Raw genomic sequence first — 13838 nt, 5'->3', positions numbered from 1 at the left:
TTCTTATTATGTCCAAAATTACTACTTTAAAACTCTCCAGATGTGTACACTGATACAGATAGGAAGTGGAAACACAGGGAATCCAGGGTGGATGATCCCTTCAGGACCAGTGTTGAGAGTGGCAATACCAGGAGGGTGGAGGGAGGGTGGGGTAGAAAGGGGGAACCAATTATAAGGATATACATATAACCTCCTCCCTGGGGGACGGACAACAGAAAAGTGGGTGAAGATATGATAAAATAATAATAACTTATACATTATCAAGGGTTTGTGAGAGGGGAGTGGGGAAGGAGGGGGAAAAATGAGGAGCTGATGCCAGGGTCTTAAGTGGAGAACAAATGTTTTGAGAATGATGTGGACAATGATTGTACAAACATGCTTTACACAATTGATGTATGTATGAATTATGATAAGAGTTGTATGATTTAATAAATAAATAAATAGAATTATTTTTTAAAACTCTCCAAGTGGAAAAGAAATTAAAAATTACCACAAACATGAAAGGGAGAATAAATTAATTACAGTAAAACCTGTAGGAGCTGGAACTCATAGCCAGAACTGCCTTGGTTTCCCAGATCTCACTCATTTTCCATCTTAGAAAGGATGGAAAATATTTAGGTTTTCTCTTCTCTGGCAGATATCCACCTTACACAGAGTCCTGATATGGCAAGTGTTAATGTCTATGAAGAGTGTTATCATCATTTCTGGTTAACAACATGAATTAAATGTAAACACTAATTCAGGGGAGCATGGCACTGTTAAGATTGTATCAGTTCTATTTTTGTAAAATTATTTGGTACATGAGCATTTGTAAGAGTAAACAAATGTGATGAAGAACACAGCTTTCCCCCAGATCCTGGATGCTTCCTCCCCCCAACTACCATGATCCGAATTCTACCTTGCAGGCCTGGATAGGACAGAGGCTGTACACTGGTACATATGAGGGCTGCAGGTACAGGGAATCCAGGGTGGATGATACCTCCAGGACCAAGGGTGTGAGGGACGATGCTGGGAGAGTGGAGGGTGAGTGGGTTGGAAAGGGGGAACTGATTACAAGGATCCACATGTGACCTCTTCCCTGGGAGAGGGACAGCAGAGAAGTGGGGAAGGGAGACTCCAGATAGGGCAAGATATGACAAAATAACGAGGTATAAATTACCAAGGGCACATGAGGGAGGGGGGAAAGGGGAGGGAGAGGGAAAAAAAAGAGGACCTGATGCAAGGGGCTTAAGTGGAGAGCAAATGCCTTGAGAATGATTGGGGCAGGGAATGTATGGATGTGCTTTATGCAATTGATGTATGTATATGTATGGATGGTGATGAGAGTTGTATGAGTCCCTAAAACAATGTAAAAAAAGAAAAGAGGAGAAAAAAATGATTAGGGCAAAGACTGTACAGATGTGCTTTATACAATTGATGTATGTATATGTATGAACTGTGATAAGAATTGTATGAGCCCCAATAAATTATTAAAATAAAATTTAAAAAAATAATTTAAAAACAAAAAGAGTAAACAAATGTGCAAGAACTGGATTTATGTTTTAATTTCTTTCATTTCAGACAATCTTCTGTGAGTCTTTCAAGAAAAATCCCTATTTGGAAACCTTTTACAGCTTGTGAAGATGAATGTGGAGTAGTGTCCCAAGAAAGTTCAAATGAACACACATTAAATGACACGCAATAGAATAAACCATCTGAAACCCCTAAAGAGTGTCAGCGTTACCGAATCAAATGATCACAGGGAGGAAAACTACCAATATAAGTGGCTGTCAGAAGAGACCCTGAAACTTGCTCTCAGTCCTTGGGTAGCTAAGGTAAATGGGAGAAATAATCAAGTCAAAGTGCTGAACAGCATTCCAAAAAGGCAGCTCAAGAAAATGAAGGAAAATATAACGAGATCTGCAAAGACCTAGAGTTAGAAGACCAAAAGAGCAACACACTCAGAGTATCTTAAACTGAAAGAACTCATGAGAAAACTCAAGCCTTGAGTTGCAACCTTGACGGATTCTATGGGCAAACTATCGAATGATGCCTGGAGCACCAGAAGAAGATGAAAGCAAAACCGTCACTTTTCCCAAAAGAACTAGTCGATAGTCAACAATTCCAAGAGGTAGCATGTGATCAAGAACGAAGGGTTCTGGAGGATGAAGTCCCAACTGCACTGAAAGTATTAGCCAAAAAACAAAGCTCAGATGGAAATGTTTCAATCTGCTGATGAAATGCTGAAGCAAGCACTCACCTGTCTATGCCAGGAAAGTTGGAAGAGCGCTTCTTGGCCAACTGACTAGAAGAGATCCGTATTTGTACCCGTACCAATGAAAGGTGACCCAAAAGAGTCCTCAAATTGAGGAACAAAATCATTGATTTCACATGCAAGCAAAATGGTGCCGAAGGTCATCCTGGAATGGTGTGGCAGTACATTGACAGGGAGCTGCCAGAGGTTCGGTCCGGATTCGGAAGAGGCTGTAGGGCCAGAGGTACCACTGCTGACCTCAGATGGATCCTGGTTGAAAGCAAAATGTACCAGAAAGGTGTCAGCTTGCGTTTCATTCTCTGCGAAGTCATTCGATTGTGTGGATCATAACAAACGATGGGTGGTCCTAAGAAGAACGGGAATTCCAGAACACTTCTCTGAGCTCATGAGGAACCTGTACACAGAGCAAGAGGCACTTGTGTGGGGAATATGGTTTAAAATCAGGAAAGGTGTGCATCAGGATTATTTCTTTTCCCCACACTTATTTAATCTCTCTGGCGAGCAAATCATCAGAAACACATGGGTTATTTGAAGAAAGAATGTAGAATCATGATTGGACAAAGGTTTATTAACCAACTGTGATATACAGATGACACCCTCTTGTTGAAAGTGAGGAGGACTTGAAGCACTTGCTGATGAAGATCGGGGATCGCAGTTGTATGGAATACAACTCAATGTAGAGAAAAACAAAAATCCTCACAACTGGACCAATAGGTAACATTATAGTAAATGGGGAGGAGACTGAAGTTCTCAGGGATTTTATCTCGCTTGAGTCCACAGTCAATGCTCACGGAAGCAGCAGTCGCGAGATCAAACAATGCCTCGCAGTGGGTCAATCTGCTGCACAAGGCCTCTTGAAAGTGTTGAAAAGCAAGGACTTGGCAGCACCTCGAAATAACAACAGATTCTGCTGTGCACACACCGAGTAGTTTTAAATGCGCTGCTTCTGCACCAGGTACATCGGCCATGAACAGGCAGGAACAAAAGCAAATCCTTCAGTTGAATGGCGTGATGGGCTAATGATGAATTCAGCCTGGCTTCTCTGCCTGCCTTTTGACTGAAAGGATCTGATTGAAGAAATACTTATGGACTGGAAACCCCATTTTCAAAATGTCAATGTCCCCTATCTGTACTGTGAACACCTAGGGTAGGCCATTGTTAGGTGATTCGAGTATAACAGTGGCTATCAGGGATGCAGGAGCAAGGAAAGGTGGGAACGTCATTTAAGGAGGATCGAGGTTTTGTTAGTGATGACGGAAAATCTAGCAACAGACGCTGGCGATGATTAGACTGCACGGTTGACGCCATGGGTTTTCTTGGATTGTGCACATAAAAATGTTGAAGTGTGATTGTGTTCGCTGTAGCTTCACAATGAAAAGAGACGTTAATGACATACAACGGTCATCAACAGTGGAAGAACTGTGTGAAGGCTGTGACTGTCTTAGGATTCACAAACACGCAGGTGAAACTTCATTGAGTGTAGAACCTGTGCATCGGCCCAGAGGCCAAGACTCAAGAGCACCCCAGCTCTTGTGGGTTGCCAATTTGAAACGCTTAATTTTCATAAAAGGGGCCCCGTCGTTTTATGTATTGTGGGGCCAACCCCTAAGGAGCCTGTTGCACGTGCCTTGTTGTGTTCATAGGCTTCAGGTGTATGTTCAGGAAAGTAAGAGCAGGACCAAATGTACCAGAAATCCGTGGTCAACGGAGAAAAGTCGTAGGTCAGTGTCACCTCCCTCCAACAATGGAAAGCATGCTGTGCAGCACCCAGGGAGCCTTGTTGGTTTGCACACGTAGTTTAAGTGTGAGGTGGCAGGCATTGTGTGCTTACGCGGCTACTCCAACAGTAACACACACATCCACACCTTCATACTATTACTGGAACAACTCAGAACCTGCAGTTTATCCAGAACCCCCTGAAGGAATAGGCAGACCAAAGTTGCCTTTTGCTTGGGAGCCCATCTATTTCTCCTCTGATAACTGGTTGTGAAGAGCCTCGTGCACAGGATGGGCTCTGGGGAAGACGCCGACACGCATGCACATTTCAGTAATGATAAGAGGTAGATGGCCTCAACTGTTATTAGACATTTATTTTCCCCCTTAGCCCTTTAGTGTTCAACTAAGAGATGTCAAAATATAGGTAGGTGCTCTCGTGAATATAAAGAAAGCTGATGTGTGGAGCTCATTCAGACTCAGTGGCCCCATGTGACAGGGCAGAATTTCCCCCACCGAATGACCAGGCTGAGATCTTTATCGGGGCAGATGGTCAGGACTTTCTCCTGTAAAGCTGCTTAGGGGGATTCGAACTGCTGACCTGTCAGTCAGCATCTCCGTACTTAACCAGGATGCCACCAGGGCTCCTATGTATAAATCCATAAACTCATGCACAAACTTCCAGAACTCGTCCACGGCCGTCTTCGCTGAAGCGTAACCAGGTTATTTCACTCACTGTCAATGCTTCGATGGGAAGGCTTGCTTTATATGCAACAGACCTATGACAACATTGGTCATACTGACCAGAATTAAATTTGTTTAGAGCAGAGTTTGAAAATGAAATGTAAATAGCACAAAATATTTCCTCCCTGAAACCTGTACTTAATAGATTCTTTCTGTAAACAAGTAAATTGAATATATATAACAAAAAAACCTTTCCAGAAGCCCCTAGTAATTTTCAAGGTGCTGCCTCAATTACTGAATATTAAACATCCTATTATTGGGGGAGGGAGGGGAAAAAAGAGGAGCTGATACCAAGGGCTCAAGTTGAAAGAAAATGTTTTGGAATGTTGATGGCAACTTATGTACAAGTGTGCTTAATACAATTGAATGATGGGTTGTTATGAGATTTGTAAGTGCGCCCCAAAAATGATTAATAAAATAATAATCATAATAAAGAGGGGGGAAAGTCCCATTGTTATCTTGAACTGTGAGGTTCAGACCCTTTTGTTTCAGTCAAGGACTGGAACCAGTGATCCACCACCTGGCTACTGCGAGGCGGGTCCCTGGAGCAGCAACCTCAGTTTCACGAAGGCAGGGATGAGTCATCTGCTTCAGCAGGTCTGCCAGGGGGCCCAATATCCTGGGTAAAGCCAAGCTAGGAAAACATGCAGAATACTGGGCCCTGCAGATGGGTGAGTTAGAATCTAGATTTTGACAGGCTTCCTAGTTGATTCATTTGCATATTGAATCTGAGAAGCCCTGCTCCAGACCAGTCCGGAGGAAGAATCGGGTGGAAGGCGATGACCGGGCTTCCACATAAATTCTACATGTGGAACAATTGCCGTCGAGTATTTGCACAGCGCTGGTCTTCGCCATCGGTCGTCCTAAAGATGCGAGGGTCGCCGACTGTTTGATTTGTAATTGAGCGAGTCATCGGCGGGAAACCACATGCAGTTTCCCTCTGTGTAGACAGAGAAGACAGAACTCTCTTATGTCGGGTCCAGCCAGCCATTGCCAGCTTTGCCCACTGCACACACTATCTGATATCGCAGACCCTGCTCCTGGCACGGCCACGGAGAAGCCAATTTGGTAACATGTTCCAGAACTTTAAAGTGATCTTTGGGGCACCCCTCATTTCTGACAACCCAGCCCCACTCTTTATGGTAGCAGACTCACCTTTCTTTTCCAAAACCTCTCGTGCCCATTCCCAGACCACAAGGATTGGATTGGGTTCACCCCAGCCACCCACACCGACTCCCTGACCACAGAGGTGTGGACACGAGACCTGAGCCTGGTCGGATACAGTCCACAGGGGATGTTTCAGCAATGGCATAGTGACCAAATCAGATGGATCATAAGCAGCCCCTAGACTTGGTTGTGGTGGGGAGTGAGTGGTGTGAGGAGGGGAGGTACAAGACAGGGAAAAGTCAGAAAAAAATAAAACTGGTCCATCTCTTTTCACTACATGAAGAAGAGCTGCCACATAGATAATATGAGGGTATAACTTGCCAATGCGGTCAGACTCAAATCCATGGGTCCTATACCTAATCACTTTGGGGGTATAATTATGAGAGCAGATTAGACACAGACACATGGAGGAAGACAGGCATCACCTGAGGGTCCTCCCCCCACAGAAGGTTCAGGGCTACCAACAAGGAAGAATTATCTAAGACCCTAATTTGGACTCAGCCTTCAGAGCGCGGAGAAAGCACATGTCTCTTCTTGAAGGCCACCTATCGGTGATGCTTACACTACAGTGCCTTTAGGTAACTACGACAGTCATGAGCAAGCAAAGCTATATGCAAAGATCTGTTTAAGAGACTGTAAAAGTTTACTCAGGGGGCATTACTCTTACTTGACTAGAAAAGTCGTGACAGCAGACTTGAGTGAAATACGCTGGGAACCGCATATGAAATTCTCCCTTACTTGAGAGAGTCGCTTGGTTCCTTCAGTTAATGTTAAAGGGAATTTTTTTATCTTGTCGCCGTCAACTGCTACACATGAAAGCAGCCCCCCCCCCTTTTATTTTTCAATTCAACAGCTGCAGCACTACCTGCAGCATCTCCTCCCCTCAAAAACACAGAGAGAGAAAGAGAGAGAGAGAGAGAGAGAGCAACATCAGGGCAGAGGAGGGCAGCTACGCCCCTTCTGCGGTACTGGGACTCTTACAGCTGTAGATGGGCAGAGCTCTCCTACCGACCTACTGTGAGCAGCTAGTGCTTAACCACTGCGCCACCCGGACTCTGGTTTGTCCCTTATAGTCTCTGGTTTTCCAGATTTCCTATTTTAACACGCGATTTAAAATAAGCAGTCATTCACGTAGCGGAATAGATTTCATATGGATCAAGGAACCTTTTGATAGCAAGAGAATTTCTATTTTAAGATGCTCCCCCCACCAAAAAATGAATTAGGAATAATAAGACATGTTAGAGAGAAATTTTTTTTAATTCTTTTGTAAAGTGTGGAGGCAAAGAACACATCTGAGGTTGAGTACCGTTAACAGTAGGTGTTATCTGTGAGAGGACTCCAAAAGTCTGGAAATGTTGAATTAAAAGACAGCGGGGTTTCCCTGTGAACTTTTTGAAGCCCACTCTCGTACCATGTTCAATGACCAAATGACAAGTAATCTCTTCATTTTTTTCCCCGGTAAAATTTTTATTTTCAGTGACTATAAATAGTTTTGCTTCTGCCAAGACAGGGGAGTAGAATTAAGTTGAAGGAGGAATGGGGGCAGCAGGCACCTCCATCAGCCAGAAGTAGGGTAGTGAGCTCATTCCCGAGGGCACTCTGATGAGCCAGCCCAGAGGAGGCTGCGTCCCCCGGAGACACTGTCCTGCCCTCTGACAAGGCCTGACTGAGAAAATACTTCATTCAGCAAAATGTGGCCGAAAACCCAGTGGAGTGTACCATTTAGGCAGGCTGGCCAGCCAGGTCCAAAGTAACAACAGAAAAACACAGCACCATTCAGGGTTAATCACAGAGTGGACACAGGTAGGTGAATGTCGAGACGTCACCTGGGTGAGTGTCACCCACGGGGGCGAAATCTTTCTACGTGGAATTGTACCTTCACTGGGTAAATGATGACTAACCAGGAGGACGTCTTCCACACCACACCCCCTAAGACATATAGACACATGTAAAGTGTGCTTACCAGAAACGATTCCTTGCCTGGCCCTGCAGGGCAGGAAAGTGAAACTGAACGGCGGCCTGATGAGGGAGGGAAAGGAAAAGAGGGTGGAGGAGGCAGTGAAACTCAACAGGTAGCAAGGAGCACCCACCAGGGATGACGGTCACATATCCAAACCCAGCCTCTGGCTCAAAAAGTGCAGCCCCAAAATACTGAACGGGCTCACTTCCACCTTCCTGAAGCTTGTACCCTTTAAAGCTTGTACCAGGGGGAGAGGTGAAGATGGAAGGGGCACCACGTGGCTACAGAAACAGTCTTCAGAAAAGCTGCAAAGGAGCAGGGGGCATGACCCAGGGAAGCCTGAGGTGGTCCCAGTCTCTAACTGGGCTCTTTCCCCACCATGAAACTCACCGCAGAGAAAGCAGCTCCCACTTTAAATGCTATCAGAGGAACAAAATGATCATGTTGGGAACATGATTTAAGCCACCACCCTGCCTTGCCAGGCCAGCCCGTCATGCAAACCAACAAACCCAGACCTCTGTCTTCAACGCTTCTTGAGAAATGGTCATGGACAGGACACGCAGGGGAAGTCCAACGTAAAAGGACACCCTTTTCCACCATTTTAGCGTTTTCTCCGACAATTTCCGTACATTATGTCCTACTCAATGAGCAGAAGAAACATTCTCTGTGGAGAATGTTAAATACCTTGAAACCACAATCTTGGATTTGTTTGATATTTCCTAGTATCACTGTCAGGTGACCCTGTCGCGCAGTGGTTAAGCATGGATTGCTAACTAAAAAGGTTGGCTATTTGAGCTCGCCAAATCAAAGGTCAAGTGGACAAAGATGTGGCAGTCTGCTTCCATGAGGCTGTGCAGCCCTGGAAACCGTCAGGGACAGCTCTGGTCTGTCCTGTAAAGCTGTCAGGAGCCGATGCTTAGGCAGTGGGCTTGGGATTTCGTGCCACGATTCTTTGAGGAGCCCTGGTAGCATAGTGGTTACGGGGTAGACTTGATTAGCTGCTCAAAACCAGCAGCAACACCGCTAGAGACACACAGGTGGAAACCACCAGCAACTCCACAGAAGACAGGCTGGGTTTCCTGCTCCCAGACATAAGAGTTGCTGCCTTGGAAACCCCCAGGGGGTCGCTATGAGTCCAGGGCGGTGAGAGCTGAGAGACCATGTCTCATTGAGACTCTCATTCCATACCAGGGTGTTTCAGAGTAAACACACATAATCCAGTTGGTTTTCCGCCGTCAAAAATCAGCCCGGGTCAGGATTGGAGAATCAGAAGAGAACCAGATCCTGCGGGGCTGAAGCCCACGGAGGGATTTCTGACTTTGTGTCCAAACAATGGGCCATCACGGGTCTCTGAGCAGGGGCAGCACACCATTGGGAAAGTCCAGTGGCTCTAGAACCTGGCAATTGGATCCACGATTGACAGAGGAGTTTAAGAATTCTCTCTCCCAAGACCACAGTGATTTAGACAAAAGTTGAAGAGCAGTTACTACTTTGGTAACCTGAAAAATAAATATGATGTGTGTGTCTCTGTGGTTATTTGACCTGTTCAGAGAAGAAGAGAAAAACTCACTACCTGGCAAGGAAGTCTACTGGGTAGGAGTATTTCTCAAAATCCTCCCATGGTATGTCAGGGGATCAACATGAACAAACTCACTGCCATCAAGTTGATGCCAACTCACAGGGACCTTATAGGGCAGGGCAGAACTCGCCGTGCGGAGCGCCCGCAACACTAAGACTCTTTAGGGGAATAGAAATCCTCGTCTGTCTCCTGAGGAGCAGCTGGTAGTTTCGAACTGCTGACCTTGGATAAGCAGCCCTATACATACCTGGGGGAGGTGAGGGAAATGGAGAGCTAATCACAATGAGCACAAGAATAAAGATATTGTCCTGAAACTGATTGTGATGATGATTATGCAATCCCTCTTGGTTGTGACTGAACCACTAAATTATGATAGGTGGATCATATACCACAAAAAACGCTAAACAAATCAACAAAATGTAGACGTTGTTGTGCTGGCCAATGTGTTGCTAAGTATGTGTCCACTACAATTTTTTTTAATGTATTAAAAAAAATCCTTCCATGGGAAGTGACTGAGATTCTGGGGTGGGGTAGAGATTTCCACTCAGGGATGTTTGTAGTTGCTGGTCCCGACTCAGAGAGACCGTCTGCACAAGCACAAGGACACTCTGGCTGGTCCTGTGCCATCTTCACATTTTTCCTGGTGTTTGAGCCCGACTGTGGATGAGGTGCCCCCAATGAAGCCTTGTTTGCCGTTTTTACCCCCCACAGTCCCTACACCCCATGGTGACTGAAAGATTAGGCAGGAAGAGGGATGGACAAAAAAGGCAGCCCAGAGCTACTAGAAATCATTAAGAATTGAAGCAAACGCAGGTGAATGGGGTTGAGTGACTTAGATTACTGATGTAATCCCCTGCCTCCCGCTGCACAGTATACCAACAAGAACCCACCCCATGGATTTTTAAAAGAATGCTTTAAAATAGTTGCCTCATTTTCTGGCCTCATCGCAAAGCATAGCAACCTCAACACTACCGGGTGCAAAGTTAAACCTTCTGTTTTATCTACCCAGTGCTTTCAACTCTAGATTCTTAGGGAGCACAGAATGGAGTCTGATATTTGTTTCTAGGGCTAAATTTAGCCCTTCTTCCATAAGGGGGGGGGGGCGGAGGAAAAAAGGAATTAAAACTAAATTACTCTAAGAGACACAATTGCACTGAATCTTTCCAAGTTTTCAATATGCAAGTCCATGAAGTCAGTAATTCCACTTCTAGCTATTTCCCACAAATAGACCATGTATTTGTTTTAGTTTTGTTTGTTTTTAAATCATGTTATTGGGGGCTCGTACAAATCTTATCACAATTCATACATCTATCCATTGTGTCAAGCACATTTGTACATTTGTTACCACCATCATTTTCAAAACATTTTCTTTCTACTTGAACCCTTGGTATCAGCTTTTCATTTTTTCCCTCCCTTCCCTACCCTCCGTCCCTGATGAACCCTTGATAACTTATAAATTATTATTATTATTTTTTCATGTCTTACACTGACCAATGTCTCCCTTCACCCACTTTTCTGTTGTCCATCTCCCTGGGAGGGGGGTTATAGATAGATCATTGTAATAGGTTCCCCCTATCTCCCCTCACCTTCCCCTTATCCTCCTGGTATGGCTACTCTCAATCTTGGTCCTGAAGGGTTTATCTGTCCTGGATTTCCTGTGTTTCCAGTTCTTATCCGTACCCATTTACATGCTCTGGTCTAGCGGGACTTGTCAGGTAAAATTGGGATCGTGATAGTGGGTGGGGGGAGAGGAAGCATGAAAGAACTAGAGGAAAGCTGTATGTTTCATCAGTGCTATATTGCACCCTGGCTGGCTCATCTCCTTCACATGGGCCGTATATTTGTATGAATGTGCACAGAACGGAGGAGCCCTGCTGGTGCTGGGAGTTAAGCACTGAGCAACTAATGGATAGGTCAGGAGTTCAAAGCCACTAACCACTACATGGGAGGAAAATGAGGCAGATTGCTCCTTTAAGCAGTTCTTCTCTGCCCTCTAGATTCATTTTTAAGGTCGAATAGACTGCAGGGCAGCTGGGTTTTGTTTAGTCCATAAAATGATATTTACTGCTATAGCATTCAAAACTGTGAAAACTGAAAATACCCTCAATGTTCATGCACCATGTAAACCAGTGGTTCTCAGCCTTCCTAACGCGGCCACCTTTTCACACAGTTCAAGTTGTGAGGACGCCCCAACCACAAACTGATTTTCATCACTACTTCCTAACTGTCATTTTGCTATGTTATGAACCGGGCGACCCCTGTGAAAGGGTCGCTGGACCCCCTCCCCCCCCCACGCCATAGGAGTTGGGACTCACAGGCTGAGAACCGCTGAACAGATCACTGATACGATTCCCATATTACCGATCTTTTTTTTTAATGAGATTGGCCTCTTTATATATCATGCCACAAAATGATGCTCAAAGTAGATTCCAAAGCAATAGTCCAGAACGCTCTCACTATGGTTTTCAAAGACTTGGGTACAGAAAAATGCCTGGGGGCGTCCACATACATAAACGATACTGAGTTGAAGCGTGAAGGCTTCGTTTCTATTTTATACTTTTGTTTGCATTTTTTTAATAAGCCTACAACACTTGCGTGATTTTTTTTAACCTGACACAAAAGCATGCACACACACACAAAAAAACCACGTAAATCGATTCGCCTGGGAGGGTGGTGGGGTGAAATCCATCCCTGTGCTGGAGAGAGCGACCATGAGGCTAACGGAACCCCGGGGAACCCCTGAGTTAGTCCGAAGCCGCAGTAACATAACACAGCCCTGTTGGGTGTCTTTTCTGGGAGGATCGCTGGCGAAAGGGTTATCACACTTGCCTCAATTGCCTCTGCTGCGCTGGATGCTCCGACAACGAAGAAGCTGCCTCTGGCGGCGCGGTCCCGGATGGGCTCCGACCCGAGGAGTCGGCGCGGGGCGCGGAGCGCGGGGCGCAGCCAGGAGCCGGGACGCACCCACGCTGCCCGCTGCCGGTGGCCGGCTCAGCCTGCGCTCTGCCTGCGCGCGGCCTCCGGGAGCTGCCTCCGCCCCTTCGCCGCGCCTCCCTGGCTTTCGTTTTCCACCAAAAGGAAAGTGAAACTCAGCGGGAGGCCGGCGGCAGGGCGGGGAGGCGGGATGCAGCACTGGTGGGAGGCCTGCGCTTGCAGGTCACCTAGGGGAAGCGGTGAGAGCCGCAGCAGATGGTCTTTCAATGCACTTTAGCATTTAAAGATAGCCGCTCTGATTTGAATACGCGCCTCTTCGTTGAGCCTTGCCAAATCTTTGCAGGTCGGATGTTTCTGACAACCGCTTGGCATTTCCTAGAATAAACGGCAGCATATTTGCTTTCAATACGATCATTCCATTAAGAGGGTGGCATAAAACCGATGGCTGGCAGGTTTAATGTACTGAGTCACGTCCTCCTGTAGCGTCGAGGTCCTTGTCCTGGTCATCCTGCTCTGCAGAGCCAGGGTGTGGAGGGAGAGCAGGTATGGTTTTTTAAGTAGCTGTGGGATTGGAAATTGGAAAATAGTCTTGTGGCTTCATGATTTTCAATAGGTAGAGAAAGAGATATGTAAATAACTATAGAGATAGGCCGATGGTTTAGAATGAGGGGGTGTCACATTTTTTTTAATTTAGTAAATCTTTTTATTGGGGCTCATACAACTCTTATCACAATCCATACATTCATCAATTGAGTAAAGCACCCTTATACATTTGTTGCCCTGTCATTCTCAAAATTCTCCTTCCACTTGAGTTCCTGGAATCAGCTCATTTTCCTTTTTTTCCTCTCCCCCTCCTTCCCTGCTCCCCCCTTCCCCTGAGCCCTTAATAGTTTATAAATTATTATTTTATCTTATCTTATACTGCCCGGCGTCTCCCCTCACCCACCCTCCCATTGCCCATCCCCCAGAGAGGAGGTTACACATAGATCCCCAAGATCGGTTCTCCCTTTCTACAACCCCTTCCCTCCCGGTGTCGCCACTCTCACCGCTGGTCCTGAGGGGTTGATTCATCCTAAATCCCCTGTGTTTCCAGATCCCTACTGCACCGCTGTGCATCCTCTGGTCTAACCAGGTCCGCAAGGTAGAATTGGGGTCATGATAATTGGGGGGGAGGAAGCATTCAAGAACTAGAGGAAGACTTTAAGTTTCATTGTTGCTATCCTGAACCCTGAGTGACTCATCTCCTCCCCACTACCCTTCTGCAAGGGATGTCCAGCTGTCTGCAGATGGGCATTGGGTCCCCATCACGCACTCTCCCTCATTCACGGTGATGTGGTTTCCCCCCCCCCACCTCTGTTGTTTGAAACCTGGTCCCCTCTGCCCTTCATGATCACACATGTTGGTGTGCTGCTTCCATGTGGGCTTTGTTGCTTCTGGGCTAGATGGCCGCTTGGTTACTTTCAAGCCTTTAAGTCCCCGGATGCTAT

The 13838-nt window shown here is 46.0% G+C and overlaps 1 protein-coding gene across 1 annotated transcript in view; it reads right to left on the bottom strand.

Annotated features, from left to right (window-relative positions):
- The window catches only part of USP18 (ubiquitin specific peptidase 18), a 33435-nt gene extending 20980 nt beyond the window's left edge, over positions 1–12455 (bottom strand). The window contains exon 1 of the mRNA XM_075552291.1: positions 12247–12455. The gene's annotated coding sequence lies outside the window, so the exon portion shown is untranslated. The remainder of the gene's footprint in view (positions 1–12246) is intronic.
- Between the last annotated feature and the right edge of the window lie 1383 nt (positions 12456–13838).

The sequence above is a fragment of the Tenrec ecaudatus genome, chromosome 6, assembly GCF_050624435.1.
Source record: "Tenrec ecaudatus isolate mTenEca1 chromosome 6, mTenEca1.hap1, whole genome shotgun sequence".
Classification (NCBI taxonomy): Eukaryota; Metazoa; Chordata; class Mammalia; order Afrosoricida; family Tenrecidae; genus Tenrec; species Tenrec ecaudatus.
The sequence above is the reverse complement of the archived record's forward strand: the minus strand, read 5'-3'. Positions and strand labels throughout refer to the sequence as shown.